General features: G+C 37.6%; 1 protein-coding gene and 1 pseudogene across 2 annotated transcripts in view; both read left to right on the top strand.

Annotated features, from left to right (window-relative positions):
• The window catches only part of LOC308418741 (C-type lectin domain family 4 member A-like), a gene marked incomplete at both ends in the record, with an annotated part of 244,876 nt that overhangs the window by 141,359 nt on the left and 85,305 nt on the right, over positions 1-18,212 (top strand). The window lies entirely within an intron of this gene.
• LOC308418310 (non-structural maintenance of chromosomes element 1 homolog) lies at positions 10,857-11,588 on the top strand (annotated as a pseudogene). The gene has a single exon. The product of its transcript is annotated as a non-structural maintenance of chromosomes element 1 homolog (transcript).

Raw genomic sequence — 18,212 nt, 5'->3', positions numbered from 1 at the left:
GGACATGTTCATAGAAGAAGGGGGAGAGTGTATGCATTTGGTGTATGTAGGGAAAACTGGGAATGGGAATACAATTAGAAAGGTAAATAAAATCTGTCCACATTTTAAAAAATACAGGAGAAAATACAGGGACAAAGTGTAGAGCAGGGACTGAAGAAAAGGCCATCCAGATACTGCCCCATCTTGGAAGCCATCCCATATACAGCTACGAAACACAGTCACTATTGCTGATTCCATGAAATGCTTGCTGACAGGAGCATGTTATGGATGTCTCCTGAGAGGCTCTGCCAGAGCCTTACTGATACAGATGAGGATGCTTACAGCTAACCACTGGACTGAGCATGGGGACCCCAATGGAGGAGGTAGCAAAAGAACTGAAGGAATTAAAGGGTTTGCAACTCTATAGGAAGAAGAACTCTGTCAACCAACCTCTCTCCAGAGCTCTCAAAGACTAAAACAGCAACCAATAAATACATGTGGTAGGGGAGACCCACAGCTCAGGCACCTATGTCAGAGGATTGCATTGTCTGGAATCAATAAGAGGAGAAGCTCTTGGTCCCGTGAAGGATCATTTCCCTAGAGTTGGGGAATGCCAGGGTGATGAGGTAGTAGTGGGTGGGTGGGAGTGGAAGAATCTTGAGAGAAGCAGGGAGAGGGATGAGGGTGAATGGGAGAGGGGGAAAGGGGATAACATTTGAAATGTGAATACATAAAATATTCATTAAAATTAAAAAATGAAGTTCTGTTTTTTGAGATATAAGTCTATTGATGAGGCTTTCTACCAACTGATTATTCCTCTTGTGGACATTATTGTATTATTTATTTCTAGTCTTTCAGTTTTGATTTTATTCTGAATTCCTTTCTTATTTGTTGTATGGTCCCTCAATTCATAGCTCTTTGTCTATTGTATAGGAATTTACATAGGAGCTCATTCACTGTCTTTGATTTCTCTCTTAGGGTGTTATTGCTGTGAAAAGACACCTTGACCAAGGCAACTCTTATGAATAAAAACATTTAATTTGGGCTAACATACAGCTTCAGAGGTTCAGTTCATTATAATGGCAGGAAGCTTGACAGCATTCAGGCAGACACTGTTGGAGGGGCAGAGAGTTCTCTATCTTGATTCAAAGGCAACCTGGAGGAGACTTTCTTTCTTCAGGCATCCAGAATGAGGTTCTCTATTGTAATGGCTAGAACTTGAGCATATGATCTCAAAGTGACATACTTTCTCTAAAATGCCCACACTTATTCCAACAAGGTGGAATATTAGTACATCCTAATACTGTCACTCTTTTTGGGCCAAGCATTCAAACACAGGAGTCTATGTGAGCTAAACCCATTCAAACTATTTCACTTTTTTTCAGTTTTTTTCTAGGTTTTCTTGCAATTTACTCTCCCTGGGAGATGAAATTTGTCATGGTAGTTGTTTGAATGAGAAATGTCCCTCACAGGCTTAAATATTTTAATAGTTGGTGCTGATGGTAGTGTTAACTGAATCTTTTTTTCCAAGTTTAGTAATTTTTATTGAACAAATTTATTTTATAAAACAAAGATAAATGTACAAATTTTAAGCAGTTTTGCATAAAAGTATACGAATACTTTTTTGTGAGTACTTGGTTTTTTTTTAAAGGTTTGATAGTGTGCATCAAGATATTCCTAGTTACAATGAGCATAAAGTACATGTACAACAAAATGTAACCTGAAATTAATCAAAGTTTTATTGGTGTGTAATGATTAAGCATAACGGTTCATGTCATCTGCAAATAGTGATGTTTTCACTTCTTCCTTTCCAATTTGTATCCCTTTGATTTCCTTTTGCTATCTAATTGCTCCGGCCAGAACTTCCAGTACTATGTTGAATAGGTAGGGGAAGAGAGGTAAGCCTGTCGAGTCCCTGATTTTAGTAGGATTGCTTCAAGTTTCCCACTGTTAAGTTTGATGTTGGTTGTTGGTTTGCTGTATATTGCTTTTATTATGTTTAGGTATAGGCCTTGGATTCCTGTTCTTTCCAAGACTTTTAACATGAAGCGGTGTTGAATGTTGTCAAATGCTTTCTCAGCATCTAGTGAGGTGACCATGTGATTTTGTTCTTTGAGTTTGTTTATATGGTGGATTTCATTGATGAATTTCTATATATTAAACCATCCCTGCATCCCAGGGATGAAGCCTACTTGATCATGGTGAATGATCATTTTGATGTGTTCTTGGATTTGGTTTGCAAGGATTTTGTGGAATATTTTTGCATCAATGTTCATAAGTGAGATTTGTCTGAAGTTCTCTTTCGTTGTAGGGTCTTTGTGTGGTTTAGAAACGAGGGTTATTGTGGTGTCAAAAAATGAGTTAGGTAGTGTTCCATCTGATTCTATTTTGTGGAATGGTTTGGAGAGTATTGGTATCAGGTTGTCAATAAATGTCTGATAAAATTCTGCACTGAACCCATATTCATCTGCGCTTTTTTTTGGTTGGGAGGCTTTTGATGCCTGTTTTTATTTCTTTAGGTTTTATGGGATTATTTAGATGGTTTACCTGGTCCTGGTTTAACTTTAGTACCTGGTATCTGTCCAGGAATTCATCCATTTCCTCCAGATTTTCCAGCTTTGTTGAGTATAGACTTTTATAGTAGGATCTGATGATTTCTCGAATTTTCTCAGTTTCAGTCGTTATGTCTCCACTTTCCTTTCTGATTTTGGTAATTTGGATACTATCTCTTTTCCCTCTAGCTATTCTGGGTAAGGATTTATCAATCTTATTAATTTTCTCAAAGAACCATCTCTTGGTTTTGTTGATTCTTTCAATGGTTCTTTTTCTTTCTATTTGGTCAATTTCTGCTCTGTGTTTGATTATTTCTTGCCGTCTAGTCCTCTTGGGTGTATCTGCTTTCTTTTGTTCTAGAGATTTCAACTGTGCTGTCAAGTTGCCAGTGTGTGATCTCTCCAGTGTCTTTTTGGAAGCAGGCAGAGCTATGAATTTTCCTCTCAGTACTTCTTTCATTGCATCCCATAGTTTTGGGTATGTTGTGTTTTTATTTACATTAAATTCTAGAAAATCTTTAATTTCTTTCTTTATTTCTTCTTTGACACTGCTATTGTTTAATCGAGCATTGTTTAGTTTCCAAGTGTATATGGACTTTTTGTTGTCTTTGTTGTTATTAAAGACCATCCTTAGTCCATGGTGATTTGATAGGATGCATGTGATTATTTCAATCTTCTTATATCTATTGAGGCTTGTTTTGTGACTGATTATATGGTCCGTTTTCGAGAAGGTGCCATGAGGCGCTGAGAAGAAGGTGTATTTTTTTATTTTAGGATCATATGTTCTGTAGATATCTATTAATTCCAATTGGTTCATAACCTCTGCTGTTTTCACTGTGTCCTTGTTAAGTTTCTGTTTCCATGATCTGTCCATTGATATTAGAGGGGTGTTGTGGTCTTACACTATTATTTTGTGCTGTGCAATGTATTTTTTGAGCTTTAGTAGGGTATATTTATGAACATGGGTACTCTTGTATTTAGAGAATGTATGTTAAGGATTCAGAGTTCCTCCTGACAAATTTCCTTCTAATGAGTAAAGATGTTCTTCCTTATCTTTCTTGATAACTTTTGGTTTAAAATCTACTTTATTCGATATTAGAATGGCCACTCCAGCTTGCTTTTTGGGGCCATTTGCTTGGAAGGTTTTTTTTCCAAACTTTTACTCTGAGATAGTGTCTTTGTCACTGAGATGAGTTTCCTGTATGAAGCAAAATGCTGGAATTTGTTTATTTATCCAGTCTGATAGCCTATATCTTTTTATTGGGGGAATTGAGTCCATTTATGTTAATAGATATTAAGGAATAGTTGTTGCTGTTTCCTGCTATTTTTGCTTTTGTAGGTAGAATTGTGCCTGTGTGTCTTTCTTCTTTTGGTTTTCTAGCTTAGGTATTTTCTTGTTTTTACTAGGATGTAGTTTCCCTCCTTGTATTGGGTTTTCCACCTATAATTCATTGTAGTGCTTGGTTTGTGGTCAGATATTGCATAAAGTTAGTTTTGTCTTGGAATATCTTGGTGTCTCCATCTTTGGTGATTGAGAGTTTTCTTGGGTATAGCAGCTTGGGCTGACACTTGTGCTCTCTTAGGGTGTGCATGATGTCTAGGCTCTTCTAGCTTTCATAGTCTATGTTGAGAAATTGGGTGTGATTCTGATTGGTCTGCATTTATATGTTACCTGACCTTTTCCCCTTACAGCTTTTAGTATTCTTTCTTTGCTTTGGGCACTTGGTGTTTTGACTATTATGTGTTGGGAGGAATTTCTTTTCTGGTCCACTCTATTTGGAGTTCTATAGGCTTGTTTTATGCTCATGGTCATCTCATTCTTAAGGTTAGGGAAGTTTTCTTCCATGATTTTGTTGAAGATATTTACTGTGACTTTTAGTTGATATTCTTCTTCATCTTCTATTCTTATTATCCTTAGGTTTGGTCTTCTCATTCTGTCCTGGATCTCCTGGACATTTTGGGTTAGGAGCTTTATGGTGTTTGCATCTTCTCTGACTGTTTTGTCTATATTTTCAATGTTTTCTTCAGCCCCTGAGATTCTCTCTTCTATCTCTTGTAGTCTGTTGGAGATCCTTGCATCTGTAACTCCTGATTTATTTTTTAGGTTTCCTACCTCTAGGGTATTCTCTTTTAGTGCTTTCTTTATTGTTTCCATTTCCATTTTAAATTCCTTCTTTCATTCCTTCATCTTCTTTGTTCTGTTTTCCTCTAGTTCTTTGAGTTCTTTGAGTGTTTTTGTTTCCTCTTTAAAAGCTTCTATTTCTTTATGCTTTTCTTCCCGTTCTTGTTTAAGGATCTCTATACTCTTTCGATATGATTTTGGGTCTGACTCTTCTTTTTCTGGAGTGTTTGGCATTCCCCTGTTTGCTGTGATGGGAGAGCTGGGTTGTGGTGTTTCCAGGTTGTTGTTTTCCCTGAGGTGCATTCTTTCGCTTTTCTCTTGCCATCTCGTTGTCTGTGATTATACATGGTCTTGTTGTCAGTGATTCATTCTTGTCTCTCCCTTTTACCTGGCCTGTGTTCCTGGATCTACCCTGTTCCTGGTGGCAGATGGCCTGAGCACCTGTTCTGCAATCACGGGCTGCTTGGTAACTGAATCTTTATTCCCACCTTCAAGGAGAAAGTACATTGTGTGTGTGTATATGTGTGTGTGTGAGTGCCTTTACACATTTCTGTGTATATAAATACACATATACCCACAATTTGAGAAATTATTGTATTATTCCCATTTTATTTTTTCTTACTCTCCTTCATGAATAGAGATAAAATATGATTATAAACTTTCCACTCTGCTTGCTGCTATGCCTTTCCTACCATTAGGGACTTTCCCTTTGAAATTGTAAGACTAAATAAATATTAGCTTTACTCTGCTGTCTATTTTTCTAAACAGACTCAGATGTTTGTAATTTGTCTGTATATTTGAATGGAGCTCACCCACAACATTGCTCAGGCTTTGATTTTCCATTTCCCTCCCATCTTGTTGTTTTCTTTTTAATGTTATATATTTTTTAGGACATACTTCAGTTGGTATTTGTCCTATTACTTCAGCAGTTGTTTTTATTAAAAGACATGCCAGCATAACCTGGAGACTGAAGGGGGCAGGGAGTAGATTGAAGGAAATAGTGGTCTACACAGAAATAGATTAGGGTAGGGTATACTGGAGATGGGTAAGGTGAAGCATGTGCTAGAGATTGGTTGTATGAGTAAGATGAATTAAAAGCACACACTAGCTTGTCTCTGAATAGCTCAGGGGAATGTTTTCTCTTCCTGGATTGTTAGTCAACTCACCACTATAGATTATGTTTTTTCATCCTCAAGGTCAACTGGAAAGTGTAGGTAATGCCTTTGTTATATTAGTCACTTCTTCTTCTGCCTAAGAATTAAATCTTAAATAACCATAGACAAAATTTTTGTAGTATAAAATTGCTAAATCTATCTTCACACTATTTATATTGATTTTTATCCTGATACTTGAAAAGCTTCCTTGAGTTTAATATAAATTTGAATTTCTTCACAGGTTTATGGTTGGGTACTATAAATGAAACTGAGTCTAAAGCCCTTCTTTATTTCTAAGGGAGTGGGAGTGAGGGTTCCAATTGTCTATTCACATGGTATGTCCCATTTTGGTACAATCTTGGGTATTGAAAATAGTCACCTCATTAGTTTAATGTAAAGCCTAGTTAAGATGGAATTGTTCTGTATGGAAAAATATGTTTTCTTTATATTTATTGCCTTGAAACTATTTTTTTGGAATTTAAAAAAGTTCATAAAAATTGATATATACATTTGCCTATGATACAAAGAAGTTTAGAAGTTCTGTGCTAAGACTGGGGATAGGGCCATATATGTGGGTATTCTGTATCCTAGTGTCATTATGTGTTTCACTGGAGACTACTTCCTCAGAAATGTGAAGGTGCTGGTGAGGATAGTAGAGAGAAGGTTCTAGAGAATGCATGTGAACAGGAAGAGATAACAGATTTTATGAAGCTTGCCTCTGATTTCACACCACTCCTCACTTCTTCTAACCTAATGAGAGTACTCATAAACTGGTACCCATGAAGTTTTGCCTCATGAAAGGCAGATTTTGTCACATTGGGTTACGTCTGTCTGGTTCCTTCTTTCCTGGCAGCACTTTCAAGAATAAGAGTTATAGCTCCTGCCAGAGGAACAGTTTCATTACTCTCCAATAAGATTACAAGTAATGATGCGCATGAAGACAGTTCATAAATCAATCAGTTTTTTTCATGGAACAAAAATGTAGATTGCAAAGATAATAGAAAGAGACATACACATAAAATATAGACATTTAAAAAAATGTATGTTTGTAACGTGTACATGTTCATGCATGTGCATGTGTCTAAATATATGAAGGGGTGAGGACTGCTAGGTCTCTAACTTGAGACAAACAACTACCTGAGGTGCCCACTAACATATCAATGCAGATAATGTTCACCAGCTTGTCTCAGCATTGGCAGTGCTCTGTTACAGAGACATAGGCTGCCTCTACCCTGTCATCTCCAGTTCAGGCGCTAGGTTAGATCCCAGTTCCTCTTCCCTATATTACTGAGCATTTTGTTAAGTAGTCCTTTTCATCTCTTGGTCTCCTGGCTCACTGCTGGCCATTTCCCCCTTGGTTCCTGTGCCCTCCTCACACCACCCTGCAATGGCCTGGCTTACTCTGGATCAATCCAGATACCTTCTGGCTATGCTCTCCATTACATATATATTAAAATTTTCAACTCCATAGGAATAGTCATATCTTTTTAAAAATTTCCTTTTTTTTTCATTCAAAGATAACTTCAGGTGTAGTTCTAAGGAAAACTATCCATTTCCTTTGAGGCAGGGTCTCTTGTGGTTCTGGAGAACATCAGTTAGGCTAGACAAGAAGTTCCCAGGGATCCACCTGTGTCTGTTCACCAGAGTTGGCATTAAAGCATGTATCTACACACATGGCACACGTATCAGTTTCAGGTACTCATGCTTGCAAGGCAACCAAACATCTTTCAGCATCCATGGGCTTATTATTATTTATCACATTAACTCATGACATCTAAGTTTTAGCCATTCAACTCAACTTCTTATGGTTTCCTAGAATCTTGTTCGATATATACAGTTAAAACTTGCACAAAATAAGTAAACCACACAAAGTTTTGTAAAGAACACTTAATGTAAACAAGGCTTTCAGATAAATTTCTTTTGAGGTGGAAGATTCTTTCACATTAGTAACTCAGAAAGTTATGAGAGCCTTCTTGTGAAAGTTTTCAGTAACAATTTCAGTCTGTTTCACAATTTCCTCTTTCCGGTGTTTTAAAATCCTTATCGAGAAGTGTAGACTGTGACTTCTATGTGTGTAGCACTGGCTATCTATCTCTAGTGAACTTAGCTCAGAGCGTGAGGTAGTTGACTCTGAGCTCTGGGTAGTTGACTCTGAGCTCTGGCCTTTTTGAAAGGAGTCGGTTCCTGAGTCAAATATCAGAAAGACTGATACAAGAAGTCCTCAATCTTCTGAAGATACACCTCAATAATAATGGAAGAAAGACCAGACCAAGGTGAGATGGGCATTCCAGGAGAAAGTGGGAGTATGTGATATAATGAGGAGGTGCCTGGGGTAATGATACAGACCAGTGGAGAGGCTGAAGTGAAGGAGTGGACCAAGACACCAGAGCCAGAATCCATGAATAAATAAAAAACCGTGTATTGAAGAGAATGTAAAAATATAGGACACCAATGGAAGAATGTAACACTTAATACAAAAATATAAAGTCATGAAAGGACACCAATGGAAGAATGTAACACCCAAGACAAAAATATAAAGTCATGAATATTGTAGGGGCCTGAGGGTGAAATGCTTCTAAATTGTGTGTGTGTGTGTGTGTGTGTGTGTGTGTGTGAGTGTGTGTGTGTGTTTGTGTCTATGCATGCATGCACATGCCTGTGCTTTGTAGCTGACTTTTACATTTCTTCAAGGGCTATAACAGCTATTTACACTTTACGTTTGTAATTATTCTGAGAATTTTAGGTGGTTGTTAATTGCTCTAAACATTTTGGTTCTGTGGTGAGTATATCTGCTTACTCTCTGACAGGGAAGGGAGTCTGCTGGATTCTGAGACTCTGGTCAGCTGCTGGGATTTCCGTGTTATTCCTCAGCTCCTGTTTCATCGTGAGCTGTGTGTGTAAGTCCTTCACTGACTGGTGTCTCTTTTGGAAACCATCTGGTCTCTTCTTCAGAGATTCTGAGGGGTTCTTTTGTTTTGTTTTGAATTTTCAAGATGGTTTTTCTGTGTAGTCTGTTGCTGCCCTGATATTCTCTTATGGCCTTTATGCTGAACCTAAAGAGATCCTCCTGCCTCTGTCTCTCAAGTGCTGAAATTAAAAGAATCTGAAACACCACCAGACTGAGGCTTTGCTTTTAAACACACTACTTGTTCTAACCTAACATGCAGTGTCATGTCTTCTCAATTTCTTTTTCTTGTTTTTTTTTCCCCAATATTTTGACCACAGAGTTGTCTAAGATTCTTCAACCAGCTGTGTTATCACATGTAACCATCATGTGGGACAGTGCATTCCAGTAATTACAGTCTCTGCTTACAACACCTGTCTCTTGGGAGGACAAGACCAATTGATTTTATAATGTTGGCAGTTTAGAGTCTTTGATGCCTATGTGATTTTTTCTTTAATACAAGTAGAAAAAGTAACCAAATTACATTGGGGTGCTTAAAGAAATAAAATATTTCTGCCCTGTATCAGTCTCCTGTATGGAAACATCTGAAATCTATTGTGTGAGAAGTTTTGATGATGTTCTTTGCAGTCTACAGTATGCTTCTGTATTTGCTGTGAGAATGATCACAGTAGTTACTGCATGGTCTAAGGAGAGGAAGTGACTCACACCAAGTGCTTTGTGTCTGCAGTGTGCTCTGTGGTCCAAAGACGTCTTTTCACTGAAGTGGAATCTGACTTAAAGAGTACAGTCAAGCTTAAGGACATGGGTTGTGGTCATTAAGGATAGTTATCTTGCTGTTCAAGAAATCAAAGTTCAGGACCCAAAACATGAGCCAGAAACTTTTGCTTAAAATAGTGATGAAAGTCCTTTTTAGTTGACTTAGTTTAGTGTGCATACTCATGAACAAAATATTGACTTAGAAATATTTTATTGAGTCTTTGAAACTTACATACTTACATACAATGTATTTTGATCAAATCCATGCCACACATAGGTCTTTATATGTTTGGTTTACTCTGACCCATGACAGTGACATGGCATATGAGTGCTTCACTGATGTCACTCTACTGTTCAAGGCCCATGGAAAGTCTTTCCCACCTGATGAGGACTTGTTGTAGAACATATTATATCTCAGTCCTGGGCTTTTAACCTGCCGTTGATCATTAAATTCAAAGATAAATGACACATAACGTTTATATTCATAATAAGCCTCAATCAGCACTAAAACTGGGCAGATATCTACCCTCTATGCTATTATGTCTACTTCCCTGTCAATAACCATGATTTATAATGTGAGTATCTTTTCATGATTCACCTACTCTATTGTGTCTTCCTCCTCTCTCCTCCTCCTCCTCCTCCTCCTCCTCCTCCGTCTTCATGGTTCTTCTCACAACCCAGTCCCTGCCTACCTCAGTTCTGCTAGTTATAGGGTGTAAGCATTTTTATTCACTGATGAGGGATAACTGTCATTTGGCTTTATGTGTAGATCCTTACAACCAGTACCTCCAGGCCACTATTTAACATTACATTACATAACAAAAGACCAAACCTCAACAAGGACCTGTGGGAAATTTAGTGACCTGCATGCTTATTACCTTGGTTGCATGTGCTACAATCTCTTCTTGCTTTCAATATGCTGGTTATACTCAGAGCTGTATTTTATTTCACTTTGTTGTTCATGGCCAATGGCAGGATCACTTGCTATGAAATCTCTGTGGATGAATCTCTGTTTTTCTCAATAACCTTTTGAGGGGTAAAATCTCCTGTCTTCTTTTTTCCTGTTTTTATTGTCAAGATGTGATTATTAAACCTGGGTATCTTGGGGCATGTTATCATGTCCTCAGAGAACCTGCTACAGTCACAATGAGTCTTCCTGCAGCAGTTGTAGATAGCACTGTTTCCTGCTTGTATAACTGTTTCGAGGAAGATGTGTCTGATCAACAGAGACTTCAAATGAGGAAGCTATGTCTAATCAACAGAAATTTAAAATGAGGATTTAGCTTTGATCAACAGAGTTTTAGAAAATAGAGAAATTATGTCTGATCAATAGAGGCTTGAAAATAGTTCTTAGAAAGATGATACTAAAAATTGATAGATATTCCAGCATGAACTTGAGAGTTTGTGCTCCCTCCAACCTACAAGGCAGCATGAGAAGAGCAGGGGCCATGATGGATGTACATTGGCACTTCCTCTATCTGCTGCTGACTCATAGTATGCTGGAGGAGTGGGAAGTTAGGTGACTGCAGAACCACAGCTACAAAGCCCATGACCAAAATGATGCTGTTTCTAAGCTGGAAGACTTCATTAACAATATCAACAGTATACTGGAGTCTCTGTATATTGAGATAAAAAAAATCAACACGAAGGAAGACAGGAAACACATTTGTGCACTGGTGAATCTTGCTACAACTTCATTACATATGTTAATGGATTTTTGCAGAAAACAAGCTGGATATGTTTCGAAAGACTTTGGAAGTTACCATTGACTCAGAAACTGGCTTTGCTTCTTCTACAAACATTTTGAAGATAGCTGACCAACTCAAAGGTAAAAAGATGGGGAAGAAGGAAGCAGAGAAGGTGCTGAAGAAGCTTGTGCAGAGTAAATGGCTAATTGAGAAGCAGCGGGAGTTCACTTTGCATAGCCAGGCTATCTTGGAGACGGAGCAATTCACCTGAGAGAGCTACCCAGATGCTGAGAAGATAAGCAACATTGCCACAGCCTCTTAATCCATAGTCAAATCTTCAAGAAATATGGAATTAGGATGCATTTGCCTTGTGTGGCCAAGTACTTCCTATCCACTCCAGAGCCACACTGCCCCCACTGTAATGATTACTGACCCCATGACATACTAGAAGTCTTCAACCCACAGAAGGAGTGGGAAGCTGGCATCTCAAAGCTGAGCAGAAATTCCTATGGACCTGGCAGTACTGTGTTCTGTGTCATTCTTTCTTTTTGTGGACTGACCCTCACAGCCCATTTAGAACTGATGTGTCTGCCTTGTTGATATTTGCTCTTAACATGTTTTTAGAAAATGTTTCCTGAAAAAAAAAGAATTGATAAGTATATGGCAGGAAAGTTTGCTTGGTACAATGAATCCTTCTTGGTCTGCAATTAAAAATGGTATTGTAAATGAGGGTTATCTATCTTATAACTGAATTTATACTCATGAGTCTTTAATTTGTCTGTGACCTTGTGTAACTGTGTAATTGCATTTAGTATCAATTGGCTTGCATGCATACAGGAAATACCTGGCTAAACTTTTATTTTTGGCTTGCTGAAATTCTACTTTGTAGTCCAAAGCAAGGTTATGTGGTGACTGACTAAGTGGGAAGGGGAAGGAGGAATGAAAGTTGGAGTCTTTTTATAATGATGTGGGCTTTTTTAATGCTGATGTTATGGTTTCTTTTAATAATATAACCAAAGATATCACAGCTCTTGTGAGCAAGATTATGATTGTATATATACTTCTTATGTAGTTATACATAAAAACACATAGAAATTGAATTGTTTAGAGCCCCATGCTTGGAAGTCAACAGGAGCTCAGTGTCATTACTTTCTCTGGCACCCCTTCCTGTTGTCAGGGTCTGTATCTTGCAGGTGAATCTGGTCTCTATAATACTTGCAATCAGAAGTGGTGAAGATACCTTCACATACCCTGAAATGTTCATATACCAGGATATGTTCACATACCTTGGCTCCTAGACCAATACCTTAATGAAGGGTTGCAATACATACACAATATGTTGTAGAACAAGATATCCTTAGATTTCTATCTTTATACAACTTTTCATACCCATGTATAATATTTGACTTCTTAATGCTGTTTAGTATAAAGTAAATTCAATGTTATACCTTGTATTTTATCATTCCTATATCTTCCATTCTTCTTTTCTTCTCCTTTCCCCTATTTTTCCTTACCATTAGATAGGAGAAAAAGGATAAATGTCAAAAATGAAAGAGAGAAGGAAACATTTGAATCTAAGCTTCCTTATTGTGTTTCCTCCCCAACAAACATCATTAACAACTTGTAACTCACTTCTCTGAAGAAAGTTGAGATAAGTCCCAGGAACTCTCCTGTATCATTTGTTGTCTACTTTCTGTGGGATAGGATACTGTGGAGCTTAACTCGGATGCTGGCTGAAACAATTCGAGAGCCTGGACCATCTTGGCTAGCTGTTCTGAAATTGTCCTGGATGCAATTTTTGAGGAACTAGCTACTAAACCACCTGGGCTACTTATATTGCTCTCATTGGCATCTGGTCATTTTGTGCCAAACACACACACACACACACACACACACACACACACACACACACACACACAGAGAGAGAGAGAGAGAGAGAGAGAGAGAGAGAGAGAGAGAGAGAGACAGACAGACAGACAGACAGAGACAGAGAGAGAGAGAGAGAGAGAGAGAGAGAGAGAGAGAGAGAGAGAGAGAGAGAGAGAGAGATGGGTCTCAGGCTATAATGGGAACCCTTATTCGTGGTCAAGATGGTAAAAGTCAGATGGCAAGGTAGCTTCTTGGAGTCCCGTGAATCAGAAATCCTTGCCAAAGGCATCACACTGCCCCTTTGGGCATTGGCAACACCTCAAGTCCCTCCCCAGCAGGTATGCATTACTGTAGGTCATGTTAACTAGGCAAAAGCTACAGACATAAGCAGGACTGCTTTTAAATATGTAGACAATTACTTCCTAAACCCTCAAGCCAAAGCAAGCACTATATGAATTACTGGATGTCAGATTATAAACCATTTCAAAACTGTATATATACACCAGAACTTGGGTCGAAAGAAAAAAAAAAAACTCTTGTAAGAATCATTTCTCTGCCTGAGATCCTTTGTTGTAAAGAGCTGACAACACCTGTTTTTGGGAAGAGAATTTCTCTCCTGAAGCTTCTTATACTCCAATCTGAATGAAGCCGTTCACTGGTTCCATTCAGTCTGGACTAGTTCCTGGTGGCAGTGGTGGAAAAAACTTACACCCCACTGGCCCAGCAGTGGAGGCAGTGAAGCTGGTCTCCCAGACACAGCAGCAAAAATTCAGCCAAGCTGGGTTTTCTCTTCCTTCACCTAAGCTTGCATGTGTGCAAGGTGGACCCAGTGGCAGAGGTGGCACAGGGAACCAGTATCTCTAGTCAGAGGACTGTGTGGGAGTTTTGGCTCCAGGTCCTCCTCTACCCCCTTGCATTAACACATGTATGTAATGTGTGTTGTGCATAAATCAGCTAAAAGTGATTCTCTTCATTAAGGTTGAGGAGAAAATGCAGCAAAATTTATACAGCAATGTGGACTCATCAGAGCTACTTGGCTACATCCAGAGCAATTGCTGTGTAATTGCTGGGCACATGAATTTCTCCACTACTGACCTAAAATGGCTGACTTGAATGTAATATTGGAGTTCGCAGGAGACTCCCTAGTGCATTTTACCCACAAGGAGTTTATCCCTTAATTATGTGCATTCACTAGTCCAATGGCAGCCTTTGCCACATTGTCTTCTTATTCCAGAAAACTGGGGCTTTCTTTTTAAATTATGTCTAGGAAAACAAAAACAAGACAGATACTTCTTTTTAATGATTTCTTGCCTACAATCTTTTAAAATAACCTAACTTACCACAATTCAAACATCAGACATTATGATTTTTCAAAAAAATCTTTACAGATTAGTTTTCCTATTATAGTTGCATCATAAGTATGAAAGACAATTCTGGGTAACCCTACTGCTAATGCTAAAGTCCAAGTAACCCTGAACTTGATATAGGATGCTCAATTCAGGGGGACTTCCTCTTCTTGCTTACCTAGGAGATCCTGGACCTCATACCGCCTCCCTAAGTAATGTCAGCTATCCCAGAAGAAATTTCAGGTCTATTCCCCTCATATGTGCCCCCCCCCCAACTCATTCAACAATACCTGAGATTTCTGGAATGCTAAATTGGCATCTCAGTACCTTAGGTTTCAGCCAGTGAACTTTTCCGACCCTGGATATTCTTAAACCCTTCTCCAAAACTATATATCTCTTAGTTATAAAGTCCAAATAAAGTGTATGTGCACAAGCTGTTTTATTGAATGCCATCTGAGAGAGTGGTTTTATTGAATATTGTCTAAAAGAATTGTAACATTAAAGAGCTGTAACAATGAGATCTCTTGAGGGAATCTTCCCCAAACTCCACATCCTGCTGATCAATCTGTCCATGACTTTACTTTATTTTTTCCCCCTTTTGTCTCCACACACAAAGGGAAGACGTGGACACAAAACTCAGTTATGTTGTGTTTCTCAGATTTAGTGTGCTGCAGTTCCTGATCACCATGAGGGTAGAAGCTAAAAAACAGAACCAGAAACATTATCTGACATATTTCTATTCCACTTATCTATTGTTCCTGACCTCTCTTTGGGTGGCCTGATCACTCTTTTGCATTCAGAATTAGCAATCTCAAAGCTAAAGATTTGCTTAATACTTACTTAGCTCCTGAATCAGATACTATTTTATTTACCACTGAAAAATATTTGTGAAAAATCAGTGAATGATTCCTTTGGATCTTGTATAATTTTAATAAATGGTAAGACCTCTTTCTTGTTTTTTCATTCTTGTTGCTACCACTTAAAACTTCCTAAATCGAATACCAGGTGACATCATCATATTCAACCTCCACTTATACCTCACCATATGGACCTTCACCTAGCAACTAATTTTGGGAAATATTGATATTGCTAGCACAATTTCTCTGGTTAATATCATTTGTTTCTTCTTTCTGCAATGGTCACCATTGTTACTGAAGACCATTCTTTTTTCCCCCTTATATTTTTATTTAAAAAAAGAGAGATATATGTACAGATTTTTAAAAACACTTTGGAATAAAACTATATGGATATATCTTTGTCAGTACTTGATTTTTTTAAAGGTTTGGTTGTATTCATTGAAATCTTAATAGTTACCATAAGCATAAAGTACATGTAAAACTAAATGTAACATGAAAATAGTCCAAGTTTTCTTGGTGAAGATTATTTTCTAATACTGCTTTTTCATATCTTTCCAGTCTTGCAGAATATGCTATCTCAAGTCTCCCAAGAATCTAATGGCCATTTCACAAATGATGAATGCATATCATATCATATCATAAAGAAACTGGTCACAATTTCCTTCAATATTTTAAATTTAATACATCCATGACATGCCATTCAAATTTTTCACAACTTTGGGAGTGTACATGGTCTGCTGAGAGTTTTAAAAAGTAACTGAATAAAACCTTTTTAAATTTCATCATATGGTAGCACTGTAGGCTCTTGTCTTAATATCTCTCAGTATCTCTTTTATTTTTATTTATATCTCTAAAGCTTCTTTTTGAGAATGTACTAAAAGCTACTGTGGCTATTAAAAATAAAATATGAATGAATATAATGGTACTATCTTTAATTGGCATTAAGCTAGTATGAATTTATTTATTTATAGTTTTATTTTCTGTTTATATTTTAAACCATCTTAGGTAGCACTGTCTGGGGATCTGACACCCTGTTCAGTGTTGTTTCCAACACTGTCTTATACTTTTATTTTTACTTAACTCTCTTATTTATTGTTCTCTCATTTTATTGCATTGTAACTAATTGTCTTACCTGTTGACATTTAGATTTTTTTAAAAATTCAGTGTCTATGCACATATATAGTAAACATTTTACCTATTTTTCTCTCTCTTACTATTCTTGGGAGAATTCAGTTACTATTTTCAAAGTTAATATTTTTTCTATACCTGTCTACTTTTAGTTTTATTTTCTTCTTTTTAACTTTCTTTAGCATCTATTTATCTTTCAAAACAATTCTATTTATCTCCTTCAGAGACTATACTTTCTATGTGTTTTTACATGTTTTTCTTTTAACACTTTCTCAATATCTTATCTCAATTTGATCTTTTCCTAAACTCTTTCCGATGGGGATTGCTTATTAGCATTTACATTACTGATTCCAGGTAAGAGCTTCACTTCAGCCTCTGTGATGTCTTGAGATCAATAGGAGCCTTGGTGCTGTACAGAGCCAAGCCTCTGTACACTCGGAGCATCTGGACTGTATGAGAGATTGCAGTTGGTAGAAATCCCACTTGGGCTCTAAGTCCAGAAATTTTTTGGGTTTCTTAGCCCCTATGCTGGGATTCCATGCCTCTATATTAACGGAGGGATAGTCTTTGTCTAGGTAGAGGACCTAAGGCTTCAGGCATGGGTATCTCATACCCATTATCTTTTATTTCCACAGTGACTTACCAGTATATGATGGACAAGCCCAATAGAAGACTCCCTGAAATTCACACATACCATTCCAGTATTAGCTGCTTCAGTGAAATGACTACACTGCCAGGTAATGAGTTACATTATATCTTTAGACTTATGAAAGAGAGGATAAGAAATAATAAAAGAGGGTGAAGAAAAAGAGAAAGAGGAAGAGGGAGGGAGATAGGGAAGAGGAAGGGGAGAATAAGCAAGAGGGAGAAATTATGTTTGTTTACAAATATTTATTATTGTATCATATTTAATATTGATCACATGTGTGTTGACGGTGTGTATGTGTTTTGTATTTTTGTTTTGTATGTTGTATGTAAATTTTATGTATTTTTTGTCTTTTTCCTTATTTTTTTAAGGGATTTTTATTTATTTTCTCTTTAAGGACAACTATCATCTTCATAATGTTGGTCCTAAGTTTTTTTTTTTTTTATTGTGTGTTTGCTGAGGTCCAGTTTTCAGTTCTTGTTGTAGTAAGATGCCTGGTCTCTACAGATGATCATGGATGCTAATTGGGTTCTTGCCCTGGTTTCCAGGCATTTGCTTTGTGATTATAGGTATAAAGGCCAATTTCCATGTTTGCCTTTGTTGGATGGACGTTTTATCTTTTGGTTTCTATTTCTAATTTGGTTTTCTGGTTTGTGTGATCTGTAGTTAAGGGAAGGTTTTCTGCCAGAATTTTTAGTTGAATTTCTGTATGCAGATATGGCCCTTGTTGAGCAGGGACTCTCTATTGGAGTTACATTTGGGACAGAATTGTGATTATTAGAGGAAGTTTGGGAGATAGAGTTGGGATACACTATGAGAGTAGAGGTGATTCAAATGCTAGCAGTCTCTCTGGATTTCTGGCATCTAACTTGGTTTCTTGTCTAGCAGTACATCTTATCCTGAGTTGGCCAACAGTTCTTCTCATTGGTGTGGACTACAATTCAGAAGTGGATAGTCTTGAGTTGTGGACAGAGACAGGCAAAGTGGTGGTAGTGGTGGAGCAATGGTGGAGGCCTTTGTCTGTGTGATATGAGGGAGTGTGTCCCTACGCAGGATGTCTATTCCTCTTCTGGCTGTCAGGACTGATTCTTGAGTATGGGATGTCTGCCAGAGTTGTGTACAATTTATAAAATTTTGTGAGGTATCAAGAACTGAAAAGTAAAGTTCACATGTACATTTACAGTAGACAAAAAAATCTGACATGTAGATC

Source organism: Micromys minutus (genome assembly GCF_963924665.1).
Source record: "Micromys minutus genome assembly, chromosome: 3".
In the NCBI taxonomy this organism is placed as follows: domain Eukaryota; kingdom Metazoa; phylum Chordata; class Mammalia; order Rodentia; family Muridae; genus Micromys; species Micromys minutus.
Note: the sequence above shows the minus strand (reverse complement) of the source record. Positions and strands in the feature narration are given on the sequence as shown.